Source organism: Tupaia chinensis, unplaced genomic scaffold, assembly GCF_000334495.1.
Source record: "Tupaia chinensis unplaced genomic scaffold, TupChi_1.0 Scaffold000315_1, whole genome shotgun sequence".
Lineage (NCBI taxonomy): Eukaryota > Metazoa > Chordata > Mammalia > Scandentia > Tupaiidae > Tupaia > Tupaia belangeri.
Genome location: NW_006159808.1, coordinates 3,078,212 through 3,085,510, shown reverse-complemented (window position 1 = coordinate 3,085,510; position 7,299 = coordinate 3,078,212). Strand labels below are relative to the sequence as shown.

The window sequence follows — 7,299 nt, the reverse complement described above, 5'->3', positions numbered from 1 at the left end:
GCTCGGGGCGCCCGGCCGTGCCGCCCCCCGCAGTCTCCGGGCCTGCTCTTGGGGGAGATCCGGAAACCATTTTAAGTCCTCGTTGCTGTCGTTCAGAGTAAAACGTATGGAAGGACTGTGTTCAGATGAAACACGAGCATCCTAAAAATGCAAGTCAAAACACGAGTGTGATCGAGTTACCTCTTTTCTCAACCCCTCCCCAGACGACTCCCCTGGGCCAGCTCCCCTACCGCTCAGATAAGATCAGCCTCTGGGTCTCTCTTCCGGAGCCCATTGGCCCTCTGGCCCTTCTGGAACACTCCTGGCAGGCCCTCCTCTGCCTGGACCAGATCTCTGCAGGGTTCACACCCTCCCTTCTCTCAGTCTTTGTTCAAATGTCACCTCTTTGAAGAGGTCAACAATGACCAGGCATTTTAACAAATGCCAGTCCCTCTGACGCCCCTGCCCTGTCTACTTTGTCCTTCCTTCTTTCCGTTCATCTTCCAGGTCCTTATATAAAGTCTTAGGTCTTATCTGCAGGTCTTCTTTCTGCTAGAATGCAAATTGGACAGGGCAGGCCTCCGCATTTAGTGTCTGGGGCAGTGCCCGACACAGGCGGTGCCCCGACGGGTTTGTCGAGTGACTGCTACAGCGCGAGTTCTCCCGTCTTTATGTTCTTGAAGTTTCTACAGCTCCACGCTGTTCGTGGAGAGTGCTGTGGTACGGTGACCTGGTGATGCCACTCTCAGTGTAAAAACAGGGATTTTCTGCAAGAAGAGGGAAAATAATGGTTTCAACTTAAACGACTCTTTGATTTCCAAGTTGTTTTCTGTTAGCAAAACAAGTTTCTATTTTAATCTCAGGAAACATCCATGCCAATTCGGGCTTGGGACATTATTTTAGGCAAACAGCTCCATGTCATCCATTTCAAAACCTTCTAATGAAGTCCAAAAATGTAGGAGTCAAAATATTTCTTCTGCAGAAAATCGAATTTTTTAAGTGTGATGTAGGCTGGGTTCCAGGCCCCAGTGGTTTGTCCTTTGCTGTTTTCTTTCTTGGCTCCTGGATGGGATCTGCAAAGAAGCCCAGCAGTGGGCAGTGTGGGCAAGGGGCAGCCCACAGACGGGTAACTGGAGAGAGAGGGCTGGGGTGATGTGTGGGACCAGGGCAGATATCTGGGGGCAACGCCCCCTCTCATGCCTCTTCTCTGCTTGTACCCCGTTATTTTATTTGACTTAAAACCACTCCATTTATCTTTCTTCTCCATTGGACAACGTTCACTCACTCTGCGTCTGAGCTCAGCTGACACTACCCAGGAAGCCTTTTCTGGCCTCTCCTGGCAGAAGTCCCTGTGGTGTCTGCTCTGTCACACCATGCATCCTCTAAAGTAGCTCATTTTTGTTTGGTCGAATGGTTTTTTTTTTTTATTATTTTTTAGACACAGAGAGAGAGAGAGCGCGCGCCAGAGAGACATGCCTGACGGGATCCACCAGAGGCCGGCTACAGTCTTTCTGCACTGCCAGAAAGGTCAAGCCCCCAGGCATGCTGCTCCGCCTGACGTGTCTGGGTTGGTCTAGGATTCGAACCTGCATCACCATGGCTAGGTATGCCGAGCACTAGCACCGTGTCTATCTTGTCACCGTGGCCTGTGCCAGACCCAAGGTTTAAACCCAGCAAACGTGAAGTGGACGGGATTGCCTGGTGAGCTTTAGCGTCTCCTGTGAGTAAGCCGTGGCTAATGCGCTGGCCCTGGCAGAATCAGAAGAGGAGACCCTAAGGGACTCTGCCGTCCGCCTGGGTCTCAGGCTGCAGCCCTAGGTCTGTGCGTTCTGACAGCGAAGTGCTCTGTGGGAGGACATCGCCCCGTCTCAGTCTTCTCCAGCTTTCAGCAGTGCCTCTGGGTTAGAGTCCACATGAGAAGTGACACCCATTTTCTCGTGCACAGATGCAGCCACCACTGCTCAAGGATAAATACTAACAAATACACTGATAAATAACAGAGCACAACCAAATCTAATGTACGGAAATGGGAACTCTCCGTATTTATCTTTTATCTTTACCGGGTGCTGCCAATGTATAGGCCTCTCCTGGTGCTGGGCTTCCATCTAGGGTAGAAAGGGAAATCCTGTCCTGAGGGGCTCACATGCCGCAGGAAGCGAGATGGTCAGCGCTCAGCCAGAGGACAAAGGGGCAGGTGTAGGGAGCAGTGGGCCCTGGGCTGATATTCTGCAGGACCGAATGAGTGAGGGAAGACCTTGGGAGTGCAGGCGGGGTGGTGTCCACGCAGAGGGCAGAGCGAGTTTCGGAATGACTTCCAGTGGGCAGCGTGGGCCTGCCCCATGTTTGGCGAGGCAGGGATTACCCTCTGAACTGCTGGGGTCAGAGCAGGGGTCCTGCAGCTGCTGTCCACAGCAGTTCTGACCCCACCTAAGAAAGGGTGTGGCCGCTCTATGCTCTGAAGGTGAGGCAAGGGCCTGGGTTAGACGGTCAGTCTCCACCTTCTCTTAGGGGACCTACCCTGTCCACACCATCCCCACCCATAAGGGAGTGCTGGAGTGCATGCCCTCCTTGAGGACCGTAGCCCCCACACACCCTTGTCCTGAGGCCCAAGTGTTTCTTTGAGGAGTGAGCAGAGTCCCACGTTTTCAGGGCAGACCAAAGGTCTGGGTGGCAACTGGACTCCCGTAAGACCTTGCTGGGCTTCTCACCTAAGTGGCCTCAGGCGGGTGCATCTTTCTGGTTTGTGGCTAGACCTCACTGTGGCCGACTTCTTTTTGTGTGTTTATTTTTCCCGTGGCCATACCCTTTAGTTGAGGTTTATGGATCATCTTTGCTTCGGTTCTGGTTGGATCGGTTTGGCAGTCTTCATGTTTTCAGACGCACCAGCAGTGGCTGTCAGGGGCCCTAGGTGGCGCCAGCACTGACTGGTGTCCTACCTGCAGGGCGGTGGATCCCCTGGTCCCGGGGCCACAGCTGCCCTGTGAGGTGGGTGTCTCACTCTCGGGCATCCCCTTCAGGGAGAGGGCCAGGTGGAGACAGCAGCTGAAAGAGGGAAGTCTGTCTTGGAGGGATGAGGTGATGATGGAGGCGCTATGACCCGTGGCTAGTGTTCGTTCACCACTCGCGTGCGCCCCCCAGAGCTGCTCCAGGGTCTGATCCTCGTCCCAGCCACAGCACCCCCATGGTAGTTCAGGCAGGAAGGGGGCTGTGAGTCCTGGACACGGGCGTGGGTTATCAGCACCCCTCTTCTCTGCCCAGAAGGGAGCCCCTGGAGTCCCAGGAGTCCTTCTCTGTCTGCTACCACACTCTCTCCGTGTCTCCAGCTCACACTTGGTGCCTCAGAAGCGTCCCACTGTCTCCCACGAGCGTTCTGCATCTCACCGCACCCCTTGGCCGGAACTCGGCCATTTATCCAGGCGTTTGGGTCTTTGCTCCCAGAGAGAAGCCACGGTGGGTCCTCCAGTCACCCGCTGGCATCCTCACAGAATTTTCAGGGGCATACATGGCGTCGCAATTGCTGTGGTCTCGAGAAACCAGCGCACTTCGTATTATTGCCGGAACTATTGCCAGAAAGAAGGCTGAACTTCACGATATCACAAAAATATCTTTGAAAACCTTTCTCCAAAATTCATTTGGTCAATGATTCTCATCATGCAAGTCAATACATTTATTTGGGATTTTAAGCATAGAACCCATTTTGTTAGGTAAGCCGCACGCAGTACCTAGCCAGTCCATACCGCCTGCAGAGCAGCACTGAGGACAGCTGACTGCAGGCGACAGCAGCAATGGTGGCCGGAGGCTCTCCAAAGGCCCCGGGGTATAAGAGGCTGGACCCCCTAGGCTTGTGGAAGGGCACCCTGTGATGTCATAGCATTTGTTAGTGTCACCTTCAGACGCGCTTCTCCTGTGTGTCCCTGTCGTTAAGAGACACATGGCTGTGTCCAAGAAGTACACTGCCTCCTCCACTCGAGTGGGGCCTTCCTGCAGGCAACACCACGCCTCTGCTTGGGCATCCAGAGTTCAAGGCCAGCGATCGCCAACCCCTGCACTAAGGTTCTCCGCCCTCCGTGCCCGGCCAGCTCTGGCTGCTGTGCCATGGACCTCTTGTCTCCACCGAGCTCCCATCAGTGATCGACTGATCCCAAGTTGCCCACACACGACTGCATGTCACCACCTTGGGGGCGTACTAGGTAGGCTCTGACCGCTCACTGTCGTGGGCGGCCTGCTCTTCTGGGTCTGAAGCAGGCCGCAGTTCCAGATGACACAGGCCCACTCTTCAGGTGAACGAGTTGTTACTAAAATAATAATACATTTCTCCCGATTTCTTTCTCAGTTTCTCACGCTTATGAAAAAAAAAAACAGATGACTGAAGGAGAAATGAGTCCTATTTATGTAATGTAGTCGAGAAGGGAGATATCATCTATCAGCTCTGAATGTCCCAAATATTAGCCGCAGACCGACTTAGAACTAAGTTTCGAAGCTGAGCTACTCCTCTCAGAGTTCAACCAGGAGCGTTCGTGAGCTTGTTACAGGGAACAGTCAAGAGCTGCACCTTCACTTTCTGGAAGACTCTGGGTGTTGTCTGATATATGTTTCCTGATCACATAAGGTAATTAGTTTCTTAGAGAATTTAAAAGCAATAGAAAATTTCATCTCTTTTAACAAAATTGTATGTCTTCTATTTTCTGATGGAAACTTACCGTACTGGTACTGTTTCCCTTTTACAGTGGATGCCAGAAGCCCAGTTCCAGTGCTGTGCTCTGCTGACTCTGCACTCCACGGGCCAGGACCCTGTGAGAGGCCTGGGTTCAAGGCCTGGTCCAACCTAAAGACCAGGAGTGGTGGCATATGCCTTACACCAGCTGCTGGGAGAGGCTGAGGCAGGAGGATGGCAATGCAAAACCCTGTCAGTTAAAAAGAAAAAAAAGTGTGCCAGAGAACTGTGGAGACAGAACAAGCTCAGCGGTTGCTGGGGATGAGGGAGGGCTGGATGGTCAGAGCACAGAGAACGTTGGGCCAAAGAACAACTGTTTGTGGACTAGTTCCATGTGTAACCTAAGTCAGAGGGGATGCTTTTACCTGTCCTGTTCCAGGTGGAAAAAACTGAACACGATTATTCTACATACAGTGTGGACTGTGTGGTCTATCGGATAAGCAAGACCTTAATCCCTAATGCAAAAAACCCAAAGTGTAACAATTATGAAGAGCTGGAGGATTTCCGTAGATAATGTTTTTAATACAATATTTTCAACTCTATTAAATGTGTGTGTCAGCTATAATTAATCTGCAAAATACTGGGTCGTTGGAAAAGTCACGGCACATTCTTGCATAGGACACATAGAAGAATACATCGTGACTTTTCTGATAAACCAATCATCTCATCATAAATTAATCAGCTGGAAGGTTTATCATTTCTCTAAATTCATTTCTGGGACTACAGTATAACTTTGAAGTTTTTTGGTTTTTTTTAGTTATCAGAAGGCATGTCCATTTGTCATATGGAGAGATAGAGAGAGAGAGAGCGTGCAGGTGGTGTGGTGAATAAAGGTGCTGGACTCCCACATGGACAACCACGGTTCAAGTCCCAGACCTGGCAGCTTGCCTTCTCACTTTCTCTCTCTCTCTCTGTCCCTCTCTGGTAAAATTAAAGTTCAATAAAATTTATTTTAATTTCTTAATTTTTTAAAAAAGCACCCCCCAAGGTGGCATGATAACACTACCGTTTATTCTCCGTTTCTCCATCCTGTCTTGATTTAGGACACCCACACACACAGAAGCCTGGCATGTTTACCAGGCTGCCTGGGTCAGGATTTGAACCACTGTGCCACAGCTGCTCATGTGGAATCCAACTTTTTTTTTTTTTCCTTTTCCAGTTTATCTACAAGGTGCGTGCACTGGCTGGAGACAGAGAAAGGGAAAGTCAGAAATTACCCTCAGGGAGCATGACCATGCAGTCCCTCCTCCATTTCCCTCTGGATTTCGGGCATGCACACACACATACATACACACACATACGTACACACACACACACACACACACACACACTTATGCCCAGTATGTTTTTCAAAGCTGTCAGTTTGGAGACTGACACAGCTGGCCACAAGGGACCCAGCAGCCTTTACCCCCATACCTCTGGCTGGCCTGGGTCCAGCTTTCCTACCCACCAGCTACAGGGCCTGCCCTGAAGAACATACTGAAAAAAAGAAAAAAAGAATGCAAGACAATATTAGCGCCGGTCTGACTTCGGGCTAACATAACGCACTCATACACTGTCAGTATGGCTCTGACTTCTGTTATGGCAGGAAAACTGGCGTGTGCTGGCAGTTACTGTGAAAATGTAATCAGAAAATACACAACGCCATCCCTGCGCAGGCTGGCTCAACTCACGGCAGTTGTAAGGAAGAGCAGGTTCGGCACAGCAGCTGACCTGCCACGTTAACCACCGCTCCCAGGTATCTGAATATAAAGGAACAGAGCATCTGTCTTCTGTTTACAGCATCGGGGGCACAGAGGAATGACAGACTGTTTTGCATTCTTATGAATATCTCTCTCTCTCAGAGAGATTTTTTGCTATTGGGTGTGTGCACCTGCTAGAGAGACAGAGAGGAAGTGAGAAATCACCCACTAGAGGGATGGCCATGCCTCAATCCCCCCTCTTCCATTCTCTCAGGATTTGGAGCGTGCACGCACACATGCCGTGTGTTTCAAGCTACTGGGTCTGGGACTCAAACTGCGGTGGGCCGTGTGGGTGTCCAGTGCCTTAACCACATGCTACCTGTTGGCCCCACGAATCTCTCTTTTTGTCACCAGGGTTCCCTGTCTTACTATGACAGAGGCTGGAAGCAGAGGCGCCCGTCTTTCAGCCACAAGTATGAACTGCTGCCTACAGGATAGCCAATAAAAGCCTTAGCAAGCCTTAGCAACCTTCCAGAAAGGAAGGGATTCCCCTGAACCAGGCAGACAGAGGGTGTATTATTCTTAGTGGTGTAGGATGAGAGTGGCACGCACTGAGAAAAGGAAGAGGAGGAGGAAGGACAGTCAGACTGGATGCCAAGCCAGCTCCTAGGACCAGTGCCAGGTCCTCCTGCCAGGCGGGAGCGTTATCTGGGCTCATGTCAGTCAGCTCCAATGTCTTCACAGTCTAGAAGAAAGATTTATTTGGTTTTTTCAACAAATAATTTAACAGGTATCCATGGCATAACGCTGTGTGCATTGTTCTGAAATCCCTGGAAGGCCGACCCAACCGGCAAGGCTGGCCAACGGCAGCTTGTCCGTACGCTCACCTAATTTCGCTTGGTCTTCTTAGCAACGAACAGGTTA

General features: G+C 50.9%; 2 long non-coding RNA genes across 2 annotated transcripts; one reads left to right on the top strand and one right to left on the bottom strand.

Moving 5' to 3' along the window:
- Positions 1–32: 32 nt before the first annotated feature.
- LOC114008259 (uncharacterized) lies at positions 33–4,762 on the bottom strand. Its single transcript, XR_003549817.1, has 3 exons — positions 4,680–4,762; positions 231–746; positions 33–141 (listed from the first exon to the last, which is right to left on the bottom strand). It is a non-coding gene; the product is annotated as an uncharacterized LOC114008259 (long non-coding RNA).
- Positions 1,611–4,786, top strand: LOC102480831 (uncharacterized). Its single transcript, XR_334954.3, has 3 exons — positions 1,611–4,169; positions 4,313–4,588; positions 4,707–4,786. It is a non-coding gene; the product is annotated as an uncharacterized LOC102480831 (long non-coding RNA).
- Positions 4,787–7,299: the final 2,513 nt, after the last annotated feature.